General features: G+C 45.0%; 1 protein-coding gene across 1 annotated transcript in view; it reads right to left on the bottom strand.

The window, feature by feature from the left end:
• The window catches only part of FAM135B (family with sequence similarity 135 member B), a 273,737-nt gene that overhangs the window by 151,348 nt on the left and 108,100 nt on the right, over nt 1-14,289 (bottom strand). The gene's annotated exons all lie outside the window — the stretch shown is intronic.

Here is a 14,289-nt window from a genome sequence, read left to right as displayed (position 1 = left end):
CATCCCCTGTTCTCTATGTGCCTGGGGCTCCAGAGGGGGGGGCTGGTGGCACTGCATCTCCAATGCTGGCTCTCCAGGTGGACCTTCCCTGGTGAGGCCATGCCCTGTGAGAGGCAAGAATATCCTGCTCCCTCCCGTTCAGGCCAAAACCCCAGCACAATGCCTGGCACCCAGCAGTCCCTCAAAGCACGGATTAGGAAAGGATGATACTTGGATTGTCCCTGCTTAACCCCAGACCCAGACCGTGAGCTCCTTGCTAGAAGAACATGTGCCTTATTGATTTCTACAGCTTATTTCTCTGACTTCTTCATTTGGGGGGATGAGTGAGTGACTCAGTCCTGAACCCACCGAGTTCTTGATCCTGACCTCCAACTCATTCTGGCGATATTGCTCTGGCAATACTTTTGCACTTTCATGTCCCTCAGCCTTTGACTGTAGAGCCCCTCAGAAAATATTCATCCATTCAACTGCGAGTAAACAGTCAGAAAAAAAAAAAGTGTTCATTGTGTACAATATAATCTTATTCTTTAAAATGCTTCCATCAGTGTGTGTGTATGTATGTGTATATATATCTGTATACAAATATAGATATATGCAGATAATACATAATAGTTCTGGAGATGGATGGTGGTGATGGGCACACAACAATGTGAACGTACTTACAGCCACAGAACCGTATACTTAAAAAATGGTTAAAAGGTACATTTTTGTAATGTGTGTTTACCACGATTTTTTTTAATGGGAGAAAATGGTGTTTGATAAATTGAATGAGTGAATGAAGATTTGGCCACTTCAATAACCTCCTGAAGATGTCTGCCCTCAGACATAATTGGGCCCATGTCTCCTGCCATCGCCCCCTTCCTGCCCCTAAAGCATAAACATAAATGTCTTAGTCCGTCATTCAAGCCCTCCCTCAGCAGAGAGGACATAACCTCCCCAAGGAAGAAAAGGGGAAGGTGCTAATTATGCACCCTTTTATTATGTTTTATAGTGAACCTTTAACAAATCCCTACTGTGTACTATATGCTGTTTAACATGCAGGGGCTACAGAGTTATTTAAGACGTTCTTGGTGTTCTCAAGCCAGCAGATGTGAAAAGCACTTTGCCTGTCACTTAACTCTGTCATTGATTACCACTGGGAAGGTCTGCAATGTGCCAAGCATGGTGCTAAGATCTCCACATGTCTTCACGTGTCTTCATGATTCTACAAGAACACCACGAGATGCCTCTTCTCATGATACACAGAATACACACTGAGCTCAGAGACATGACACCAGCTCTCTCTCCAGCTGGGGAGAGGCAGAGCCAGGATTCAATTCCAGACCCACAGCGCGCAGGTCCAGACGTGAGTGACAGACGAGGAAACGGAGAGCCAGAGGATTGAAGTGTCTCGTCTTCAGCCACCGAGGGATGAAGGACCCGTCCCAGCAGCTCCTCCTCTCCCGGGCAGCAGGACCGTTCATCCCTGCTTTGACCTCTGAGTGAGTGCAGCCAGCTGCAAGGTCCCAAAAGGCACTGCCTCCTTCCAGATCTGAGAAGGAGGAAGGTGCTTTAAACTGTGTTTGTGCCAAAGAGTCCTCCAGGTGACTTTAAAGGGCCGCTGGTAATCACACTGTTCTTAGAACTCGGCCACGCAAACCCCTGGGAGAGGAGAAGACGTCTGAGAGGGCGGCTGAGCAGGAGACCATGACACTCAGCAGAGACTTCACTTTTAGCACAGTGAGGTGGATCATTAAAGAATGACTCCGGGGAAGGACATGAGAAACGACAGAACCAGGGTCCCTCCCCCAAAGCCCAGAGTCCCCAGTTCTGCATGACAGGGTTCAGGTATGTCTGCTAGTGCATTTGTTTAAACAAGTGCGCACATGTGCCCACAAACATGCACACATGCACCCACGCATGCCCACAACGATGCACGCCACAGACGTGCGTGTGCCCATGCATGCCCACTAACGTAAGCACACGTGACCACAGGCATGTGCACACGGAAACATGCATGGTTAAAACCATACATGCTCACAAACATGGGTGCACACACCACGAATTCTCGCAAACATGCAGGCAAGAGATTCAGAAGCAACTGCAATGACGTCTTTATATTCATAGACCAGTAACCTTTTCTTCCTTAAGTTCCACGCTGCAATGACCTGCACTGATTCTTGTAAGTTGTGCCTGCATTTTTTTTTTCCTTTAAAAATTTGCATCATGAAGAATAGTTGAAGAATGTACTCACTGTTAGAGAGTATCCTAAGCACTGAGATTCATCAGTGAAAGGAGCAGATAAAGATCCCTGAATCTGTGCAGCTTACATTTCAGAAGGAGGATCAAATAAATAAAAACACGGCAAACGAGTCACGTCCATGGTATGTTGAAAGATGATGAGGGAAAAGAGGGTCCGATTGGCAGAAGCTGCAGAGCTCAAGTGTGATGAGAGAAGGTGACAAGAACAAAGACTTAAAATGGAGGTGAGAGGTTGTGCTTTGCGGACGTACTAGGGAAGAACGTTCCAGATGGAGGAAGATGTCCCAAAGGCCCCAGGTTGGGGGGGGGAGGATGTTGGAGGAACAGGCAGGTGGCCAGAGTGTCAGGAAGGGCCTCATAGGCCATCATGAGGACTTGGGCTGCTGCCCTGAGGGAAATGGGGCGTCAAGTCACTAGTTTTAGGCAGAGAAGTGACATTCCCTGGCTTATGTCTTTTTTTTTTTTTTGGTAAGCAGATAATCACCATCTTTATTTATTTTTTAACATCTTTATTGGAGTATAATTGCTTTACAATGGCATGTTAGTTTCTGCTTTATAACAAAGTGAATTAGCTATACATATACATATATCCCCATATCTCCTCCCTCTTGCATCTCCCTCCCACCCTCCCTATCCCATCCCTCTAGGTGGTCACAAAGCACCAAGCTGGTCTCCCTGTGCTATGCTAACACATATATATGGAATCTTAAAAAAAAAAAAAAAAAAGGTTCTGAAGAACCTAGGGGCAGGACAGGAATAAAGACGCAGACATAGAGCATGCACTTGAGGACACAGGGAGGGGGAAGGGTAAGCTGGGAGGAAGTGAGACAGTGGCATGGCTTCGGTCTTAAAAGGACCCTGGGGCTGCTGTGTGGACAACAGAGGAAAGAGTGGAAACAGGGAGGAAGCAGAGACTAGGTAGAGGCAGTGAAAGCATCCGGAGAGAGATGACAGAGGCTTGGGTTGGGTCTGGGGTATCTCCTGAACGGAAGTCAAAAGCATTGCCTGAGGCGTAAGTAGTGTCAAGAATGACTCTGAGGTTCGATTGTGTGCAGCTGCCTCCCTTCTCAAAGGCAGGTGCCCAGTGGGATACAATGGAAGATCCTCAATGGCGCAACGAGGTCATGCAGAATCTGGTACTTTTTAAAAAAATATAATTCACGTCTGTATTTTAAAATCAGACACAGAGAGAATATGGTTTAAGCACTGATACATGCATGAATACTTGCTTTAGAAGAACAACAGAGGTGGTACATAGTAACAAAAACTTATACACAGCCCTTTAGCTTCTTCTGTTGATGAAACAGTGTTGCCGCTACACAATCTAATACTGCAATGGAATAAATTCTCTATTCATTCAAGACTTTATCAAGGACAGAGATGATTAATAATTATATATATATACACATATATTTATTTTTTGGAAGAATCTGGTACGAGTTCACCTTCCAGCAGCCGCAGTGGCCTTACTTCATTCTCTGGACTAAGCTGTTCCTTCCTGGGGCCTCATGCCTGCCCTTGGTTCAGCCTCTTTCCTCCCACTCAAACTTAGCTATTTTTTAATTAACTTTCAAGTCTCCTTTTAAATGTTCCTTCCTCCAAGACATCTCTCCTGAACCCTCATTCTAAATGAGGCATCTCCTGTCATATTTCCTATGGCCACCTGCACTTTACATCATAGCACGTATTTCATACCGAACTGGCTACTTGGAAAAGGGAGTTTAGAGGTAATGACTGTCTCGCCCACTGGACCAATGTTCTGTGAGAGCAGGGACTGTTTTGCTCAGGTCATAACCATAAACATGGCATCCAGAACTGTGTCAACTACACAGTCGACCCTCAATAAATACTGTTTTATTGTTCAATACATAGATGGGGAGGGTCCAAATATTTCAACTCAAATCGTCTATTTCTCAACAAGCTTTCATTGAGCTCCACTCTGTGCCAGCCCTGAGAGGCAAGCCTGGGAACCAGGAATGGATGGAACCCGGATGTCAGGCCCTTGGAGGTAGTGGAGAGGTGGTCAGCGCTAGTGGTAGGACAAAGGAAAGCCTGAAGGAGCCGCCTGACCAGGATAAGCCATAGGAAAGTCTCCTGAGATAGGTGGTATCTTAGAAGAGACAAAAAACCTGAGCAGAAGTTAGCACGGAGAACACTGCAGACAAAAAGGATACTCCTAGCAGTCGTAGGGGCAAATGCAAAGCTTGGAGGCAACAGAACATACAAAATCCTGGCTAATCCCTAATGCACACAGTGGCTGGGAGGCAAGTTAGCTGCCAGAATCACAAGAGAATTCTTGGTTGAACAATGTGGTGGCCCCTATATATCGATGCAAACCCCTTTGGAGAACTTGGTGATATTAACCCAGCTTCCTGTCCAGCTCTATCTCAAGCCCCTCCCTGCCCCAAACTACCCAATGATCAACTAAAACATCTGACACCTCAAAAGGAGCAGGGACCCCAATCATCGACTCTCAGTCTTTCCTGAATTCTCCAAGGGCAAACCAGATTCTGCCACAGAAGACTTCCCATATTGCTTTGCACAACTTCTACGGCCTCAGTTTCCCCATTTTAGAAGGTGGGTGAGGACTGGACTTGCCTCAGTTTCTGTGCAGATTAAGTAAGATCATGCAAAGAGCTCAGCAGAGGACCCGGCATGTAGCAGGAGCTCGTAAACGCTCATCACAACAACACTGCCCAATAATGTGTGTCTGTTTCTACCACGAGGAGTTAGCAGCGCAAGGGAAAGCTCTTGTGTTCATCACTGCTGGGTCCCTAGTATCTAGCACCATGACTGGCACATAGGTGTTCATGACTGAATACATAAATGAGCAAAAGAAAGGATAAGTGAAGGGTGGTGATGACAGGTCTGCAGTAGGAAGACGTCTTCTCCAAGAGGAGCTGGCTGCTTGCTGGGGAGATGGAAGTTTTCAGAACAGGACCCTGCTAATGCCATGTCCTTGTCCTCCCAGGTGCTTTCTAGACAAAAGAGTGGAAGTAGACCTCAGCTTTTCAAAACACAAAGCATCACGTCCAGTGGCATCAACGAACCACAAGCCCACTATTCGCTGTCAAAGTCAGAGGACAAAAGGGGTGACAATGCTTACAGGAAGTCTTGAATCCTTTGCACCAACATCAGGAACTATCACACTGGGGCTTAAAAGTCCTACAGGTCATCTCTGCTGGTGCATCGTGCACGGAAACCCAGGCTTCAGAAAGATCCCAAGAAAGAATAGCCAAAAAGGAATGGTGCCCAGATAGCACTGCACCCGCAGAAAGGGACAACCTGCTGTTTCTCCAGTGAACAGCCGTCTTGCAGTCTCCTGAGATTTTTTAATTGCTTTTTAGATAATCCAGGTAGCAGCCCTCAACCCACCATCTGCTCTGCTTACATGTCTCCAGGGGTTGGCTAGTCGGGACCTGACGCAGACACACCAGTCCTGGGAGAATCACAGACTAGTAAGAATTGGCATGACCTTAGAGACCCTCCAATCTATGTCATAACATACAGCCCGGCTCTGCCTGAGCCCAGCAGTGTCAACTCAGATGAGGCCTATCACCTGTGTGACCCTCCGTTCTTTCACCTACATGATCGTGACAGAATCCTAGCCCTGACTTCATGGGATTGTTTGAAGAAGTGAATGAGGTAATAAATACAAAGCCTAGAAGAGTTCCAGTTTCGGTGTTTAATAAATGTCAGCCAATACAGTGGTTACTACCTTTACTGTTGTTTTTCCAAAGGTTTTCAAGTAGATGCAACGATGCCCCCCGTGGTCTGACGAGCAGCCTCGGAGGCTGCACCCCGTGAAATGTCAACCAAACCAGTTCCACTTTTTCCTTTTATATATCAGGCTTTTCTTTAAGATTCACTCTGAGGAAAGGAAGCCAAAGGTTTTTTAAAACGTTCGAAGATTTCTGATTGAATACATCACCACCTTCTTCTCACCAAATACGTAGCTTTCCAAGACCCTCAACCATCTTGACCCCATCTTCTTCAGAGGCAGGACACCCATGATGCTCAAAGCAGCCCTGCCCTTGGAAGACCTTCCCATTAGAAAACATTTCCTGACATCAAGTACTCAAAATATTTCTTCCTTTCACTCCCAGGGTCTTAGTTCTGGCCTTTGAAGAAACTAATGATGAATCTAATTCATTTTTCTGGGAGGCCATTAGTGATCGCTAAATGGTGATCACACAATTCTGAATCCTTTCTAATTCGTTCAATTACTCCTTGGTGGGTAGAGATGGGGCTTCATTTGCAGGCTTAGGGTACTCAGGTTTGTCAACACGCTTCCAGGCGTCCTGGATTTGATACATGGAGTGGAATTCAAAGTCCCTGAGGTCTGACCAAAGCAGAGAGGAGACAGCAACACCCAGCTTCCCTCTGGCACCGGGACAGGACAATGCAAGTCAAGATGTTTGAGCTGGGCAGGTCCTTCTCAAGGTCTGGACTAATGAAACTTGTGAAATTACTGCCAACAGAATGAGTGGTGTATCTCTGAGTTTTCTCATTTCTTGAGTCCCCAGGAAGATGTTTGGAGGTAGGGGTCCGGATGTGGGTTGTGGAAGGGAAGCAGAGTAGCTTCTGAGAAAGAGCATGGGATTGGAGGTGAGACAGACTTGGAATGGAACCATTAGCAGCCTACATGGCTTCAGTTATTTTGTTTTATTGTTTGTCAAAGGCTGTTTGCCCATGTGTAAAATGGGAAATATAATATCTGCTTCTCCAGGATAATTAGATGAAATGATGGAGATAAAATGCCTAGTTCAGTCCCTAGGATACCTCAAAGACTAAGCTCAGGTTGATTCATTTTTTTGTTTCTTTTTCTGTTTGTTTGTTTAATTCCCCAGTATTTACATAGGTTGGGCCACCTTTTACCTATTTGATATATGCATGATGAGAGGAAGAATGAATGGGGGAATGAACGGATGGTTATGTTGATAGACAAATGGACAGATTCTCAAGAGAGGTAGTTTTGTGGCCCCTTCTTCAGGCTGAGATGAGCAAAGTGGAGCCAGCAATGCAGAGCACGTACAAGACTATATCAGCTTCGCAGTGAGCCAGAGGCAGGCTTAAATCCTGGATTGACACTCACCAGCAGTAGGGTTCCCTCAGGCAAACTGCGTAATAACCATAATGATGATGATGATAAGTAATAATTAGATAGCTCAAAATCATCGAGAACAATACACACACATGTAATTTTTTGTTCACAAAAACCATAGGAGGCAGATACTATCATTATCTGTTTTTCAGATGTGGAGAGATGAAGTCATTTGTCCAGGACCATATTGCTCTGAGGGCTTGGGGCCGGGAGTCAGACTCAGACACTCTGACACCAGAGCCCAAATCCCAGCCACTGAGCAAACCCCTCTGAATCTCCCTGTGGCCTCATCTAAGAAGTTTACTCATTCACATGATATCTCAAAGACATAAACTAGAAATCCCACATGAAGTTCTCATTACAAACAGATGGTAATAAATGTTACCTGTTTCCTTCACCTACATCAACATTCATATTTCTGTATTATTCAGAAGAAGGCTTCCAGACAAAAAGGACACAAAGCAATGCACCATTCCCCCGCACCAATTAACTCCAAGTTTGGACAATTTTGCAAATCTACCCTTTTGATGAATGGATGACAGCATGGGGGAAAGGGCAATCTCCAAGGGATGTTCTTTAGAGCACTAGTATCACACAGCCCACTCCACGTGTGTGCACACCTGCACACACACACATACTTGTGCATGCACGTGTGCACACATCTGTGATATGACGAGTAAAGAAATACTGTTGCCAGGAAAATCCCAAGAGAGGACTATGGCCGGCTGCCACTAAGGACTAAGGTTCCACGGAACACACTTTGGGATTTCTTTTTTTTTTGATTGTGAGAAAAAAGGTCTTGATTAGGAATCAGGAAATCTGAGATCCTGAGCGGATTCTTCCACTGCCCAGCTGCCTACCTACTGCAAGGCAAAGTACCCTTTCTCTGCACCCAGTATCCTTATTTATATAGTAAGTAAACTTGAAAGAGTTGATGGGAGAGCATTCCATGAAACGGGAACAGCCAGTGCAAAGATTCCATGCCCAACATTATCAAGAATCTACAAAGAGACTATTATGAGGGCTTCCCTGGTGGCGCAGTGGCTAGGAATCCACCTGCCAATGCAGGGGACACGGGTTCGAGCCCTGGTCCAGGAAGATCCCACATGCCACAGAGCAACTAAGCCCATGCACCATAACTACTGAGCCTGTGCTCTAGAGCCCGCGAGCCACACTACTGAGTCCACATGCCACAACTACTGAAGCCCGCATGCCTAGAGCCCGTGCTCTGCAACGAGAAGCCACCGCAATGAGAAGCCCGCACACCGCAACGAAGAGTAGCCCCCGCTCGCCGCAACTAGAGAAAGCCCGCATGCAGCAACGACGACCCAACGCAGCCAAAACTAAATAAAAAATTAATTAATTAAAAAAAACAAAGAGAGAGACTCTTACGGCAGGAGGTGAGCCAATGAGGCAAAGAGTAAGTCATTCTGGCTTTATTCATAGTAAACTGGAGAACAGAGGGTTGGAACAGAGGAGCATCACAGTCTGACTTATGCTTTGCAAGGACCATCTGGCTTCTGTGTTGTAAGGGGGCTAGAGATGAGCAAGGGTAGCATCAGGGGCATCAGATGGGGAAGATTACTGTGCAAATCCTGATGGGACAGACATGATGGTGGCTAGAACCAGCATATTAGCAACAGAGGTGAGAAATGTCATATTCTGCATAAATTTGGAAGATAGAGCCAATAAGATTTCTGGATGAAGTGGACACGAGGTATGAGGGAGAAAGAAGTCACGAATTGCTCTAAGATGTTGGCTTCAACACCTAGAAGGATGGAGTTGACTGAGATGGGGTTGTTTGATGGAAGAGGTTTGGGAGGGCAGGAGATCAGGTTTTTGGTTCGGATAGATCAAGTTTAAGACGGCTTTTAGACAGCAAGATGACAGTGGATGGAAAACACCTACTGGACAAGTCTGAAGTATGGAAGAGAGGAGAAACTGATGACATAAACTGGGAAGCCAGTGGCTCATAGGTGGTATTTAAATCCATGGGACCGGGTGACCCAGGAAGTGAGTGTAGAAAAGCACTGCCAAATTGACTGGTTAAAAACTGAAATACTGAAAGGAATGTATTTTAATAATAGACAATAAATATCAAGAGCCATGCACAGTCTTCTATCTGCCATTTATTCTTTGTATTCAGTAAGTACAGCTCAGCCTATAAATCCTGGGCCCCTCCTGGATCCAAGGTATCTATTCATCTTTTCTCCTTCCCTCTCCCTCCCCTGTCTCTAAACACTTGAGTCTAAAGATTTATCTCAGTTGGGGCAGACAGAGACCGGAAGAAATCCAATTTTGGCATCTATGCCTATGCCTAATCCTTATTGCTCAATCTGTTTTTTCAATACCCTGCTCTGTGAGAGTATTAGCAACTTTCCCAGCTACAAATAAAGGACATTGGTTCCATTTCATTACTGTTTCTTATGGGTCTGGAGCTCACTAAGTCATCTGAAGAGAGAAATCAGTGGTGGGATTTGAGCTTTATACAAACTTCAGAAACTACCAATCGATAGGATTTGCAGTGTGATGAGAAACGCCTTTGTCACACTGCTCAGTAAACGTCTCCTTCATCATCAGGACCTGGTTCAGATAAGTAACCTCACCCAACGACTAGGAATTCAAATGTGTGAGTGCCACCTACCTGTCAGGCAGTGCCTGCATTCTCCATGCTTAAGCCAAAGGGTGTTCTAACCCAAATCTGATCCTCCCCCACTTAAAACATTTCATACTCACCCTTCCTGTAACATCCTTAGAGGAGAAAGTTCAAACGCCTTGGTCTGCATTTCCACCTCCTCCCCACCCCCCCGCCCCCTGCCCCCCGCCAGGCAGGACCCTTCTCTGTATCCCTCCCCCACCCCAGAAGCATCAGCTCTGAGAGGCCATCAAGTGGCAGACAACTGTGCCCATCAGCTCAACGTCAGCTTGATCACATTGGATAGCAAACCCTCTTTATGTGTCAGCTCTCCCCAGCATCTGGGAGGTTTCCCTCTGCGGGACCAATTCACATCCAAACTTGCATACCAGGCTCTCACCATACACACAAACAGCTCTGACAAAGTGCCCACCCGAGGCCAAATCCAAGATCCTTTTGGGTCCTCCTACTCTTTGATCCGTCTGCAACGTCTGACCCTGGGGATGCTCCCCCTTCAGGCTCTCCCATCTCTTCTCTTACTGTGATTTTCTTTCTCTTCCGATGTTGCTGGCACCTTCCCAACACTTTCGCCTGTCCTCTCCACCTTCAATTGTGCTTAAATTGTGATTTTTCTCTTGGAGTCTGGTCTCGCCAACAGAATAAAAAACAGTGTTGATAATACCGGCTTTGGAGGCAAACAGCCATGAATTCAAACCTTGACTCTGCCCTGGGATAGCCAGGCGTCCTGGAGCGTCAGTTTACCCATCTGTAAAATGAACGTAATGATACCTGGCTCATAGGGCTGTCAATAGCATCAAGTGAGCTGATACGGTAAAGGTCCTGGCACACAGTCTGAGCTCACAGAGTGTCACAAGTCACTGAATGATTTCATCCAGGCTCAATCATGCCCATGAGCAGACGAATCCCAGCCCTGATTCCTACCTGGTCTCTGGACTCAGATACCCCATTGCCTCCGGACCTCTAGACTCACATCATCTCTGGCCGCCTGGTCCTCCTCCTCCTCGACTTTATGTACTAATTCACCCAAGGGGGCAACTGACTATCACTATGACTTCTCTCCCCCGTAACATTACATTAAAGCACCAATTCTTCCCATTCCACTGCTTCAAGATTTTTCAACTATTCTCCGTCTGAGCTGTCCTCACCACTGTCATTATTTTTCCCCACCCCACTTGCCATCCTCTTTGCTTCCCAAGCATCATTGTTACAACACAAATCGTCAAGAAATTCCCTTAAATGGTTTCTTAGCTCTCCTTGATCAACAAGGTGCAATCCCGCCTCTCCCACTCTATCAAAAACACCACCTCTAGGGAGCACTCTTCAGCAGTGTGGCATTCCCCAGGGATGCCATGATCTCTATCACCCCCAGGCCTTTGCACATGCTGTTCTCAATGACTGAGAGTCCCCTCCAGCCTTCACCTGACTAGTAGAACCCCCGTCTTCTGGGTAACCTGTCGTGACGCCTCCTGAGTGAGGGGACGGCTTCCCTGTCCTCCCTCAGCACCTTAGTACCTTGTCCGTGCTTTATTGTTTCATTTCTGACATCACTTTATTGACTTACATCTCTTTCTCCCATGGCACGTTGGAAACAACCTGAGTTCATGGCTCTTTCTCAACGTTCTGCCCAGAATTCCTAGGACAGACCCGACAAGAGCAAGAGCTCAAAGTCTCCAGAATGGGTAAATTAATGAGGAAATAAATAAAAGAACAAGAGACGACCCTGGGTCTGTTTTATAAGGGGCGATTTGCGCAAGAGTTGCATGGGAGAGATGCCACATATTCCTTCTTGAGAAAGATGACAGTAGAGAAAGCTTTAATGGGTAGAAAGGGGGGGGGGGGCGGCAAGAGATCTTCTCCGAGGATTCTATTTATGGAAAGATCTTTTGTCAAAGAAGTGTGAATAGATTTGCTTAAGCAAATGCCTCTGGGGTCTGTCAGTCTTTGGCTGGAAGGATTCAATTCCCAGTACATCATCCCCTGATTATTCAAGGAAAACATCCAGATAGGTGCCAGGCAGCCAGGAAAGGAAGTTTGAGCAGGAGGGAAAGTCATGCTCTGTAGTTGTGTTGTTTGCAGAAGTGCAAGCGTTTAAAGAAGTTGGAGGTAGGGGCGGTCATCGTAACATCTGAACACCCCTGTCTGCCCAAGCCAAACAAAACGTGCCTCGTGAAGTAGAAAGCAAATGCGTGGAATCTGGGGTGCAAGCATCCCCGCAAGAAACCCCCCACCTGGCCACCTGCACAATGTGCAAAACTGAGCCAGACTTGGAACCCATGTCAGGCTCTGCTTCCTCTATGATTTAGGGATAATACTACATCCCTTGTAGAATTGTGGGGTTACGTGAGGCTATTTGTAATAATAGAGAATTTTATAATTTTCTACTCCAAATAAATTCTGGTTGATTCTAGTGGGTTGAGACATAAAAGTTTCATGCAATGACATTAAAGAGATTTTTTTCAGAGCGAGCATAGAATTTCACCCTTTCTGGGAGCACAGCATGCCGATGAAAGCAAAGTTCTGCCTATTTTTAGGAAGAGCAGCAAAGAACCAGCCTTCCACGCATGTCTTTTCTTTTCCCAAAAAGTAACTTGCAGTGACCTGAGTGCCAATTCCTGGGATCTGTGAGGCCATGGAGACCCAGACATCAGTGACGTGGGAGATTTTTAGATTCCCACTGTTCACAAATGCTCCTCTACTCAAAAGGTGGAGATTCCCTGCCTGATGCCACGAAGATTCTTAATCAGTGTTTAATTCCTCTGAGCTTTGTAAAACGCCTTCTGCAGAAGTCTAAGACGAGATGGAACAGAGATTTGAGATTAAACGAGGACGGTTAGGGTGACGATCATTTCCTCCCTCACCCTGTTGGATGATAAAAGAGCTTGGTGAGTGTTCATCTTCATCAATATCACCAGGGGCTTAGAAGGAAGACACGTGGGAAAAGTCCTTCATTTTCAGGGTGTCCTGTCTATATTATCAAGAGTGGAGTGTTTCCTAATCATTCAAGAACAAAAATGTCATGACAACTGTAAATAATGAAAAGCATTTTAATCTGTAAAAAAAATAAAAGAAGCAAAATGCCCCCAAATTGAGCACTGGTTAAATAAATTATGATGGAGTCCTATGATGGAACTCTTTGCAGCTATTAAGCATGTTTTAAAGGGACATAGAGGGTGATGAAAAATGTTCACAACCTGGAAAGAGAGAAAATAGAGAACAAACTAATACATTTTTGTAAAGCAAAACACATGTGCATATGAAATACTGTCTACCTAGTGTAAAAGGAGAGAAAGAGAGATACAGGTAGAAACAGAAAGAGAAAGAGAGAGTGAGAGACAGAGAGAGAGGGTTCTGATTACAAAAGTGATATGTATATTGTGAAAAATAAGGGAAAGTACAAGGATGAAAATGTCACCATAATTCTTTCACTAGGCAAAACTACTTTGTATGTGTGTGCTATTGAAAGTTTATTTTTTTAATTTTTATTGGAGTATAGTTGCTTTACAATGCTGTGTTAGTTTCTACTGTACAGCAAAGTGAATCAGCTATACATATACATATATTCCCTCTTTTTTGGATTTCCTTCCCATTTAGGTCACCACAGAGCACTGAGTAGAGTTCCCTGTGCTATACTGTAGGTTTTCATTAGTTATCTATTTTATACATAGCATCAATAGTGTATATATGTCAATCCCAATCTCCCAGTTCATGCGTTTGTTCTCTACGTCTGTGTCTCTATTTCTGCTTTGTAAATAAGATCGTCTATACCAATTTTTTCAGATTCCACATATATGCATTAATATACGATATTTGTTTTTCTCTTTCTGATTTCACTCTGTATGACAGCTATTGAAAGTTTAAAATGAGAAAACGATGAAATGCATTTAAAATTGCTTTTGAGCAACATTTGACAATAGTTGGGAATGGAACCAGAGCAGTTAAGGACTTCACTCTCTTATATCTTCTACTCTGACCCAAGATCCACTCAAAGACCCTTCTAGAAAAGAAACATCCTTTAGTTCAGTATACCTCTATTGACTATAGTATCTCACGAGTTTCCCTAAAGCTGCTATTTCTTCAGATATGTACTGTGTATTGGAAAGCTAGTAAGAGAGTAGATCTTAAATGATCTCACACACACACACACACACAAAAACACACACAAAATGGTAACTATCTGAGCTGAGGGATGTCTGAACTAACCGTATTGTAATCCTTTCACAATATATACATATATGAAATCATCACACATACACCTTAAACTTATACAATATTATATGTCAATTACATC

Source organism: Balaenoptera acutorostrata, chromosome 17 (genome assembly GCF_949987535.1).
Source record: "Balaenoptera acutorostrata chromosome 17, mBalAcu1.1, whole genome shotgun sequence".
Taxonomy (NCBI): domain Eukaryota; kingdom Metazoa; phylum Chordata; class Mammalia; order Artiodactyla; family Balaenopteridae; genus Balaenoptera; species Balaenoptera acutorostrata.
This window is presented reverse-complemented; position numbering and strand designations above follow the sequence as displayed.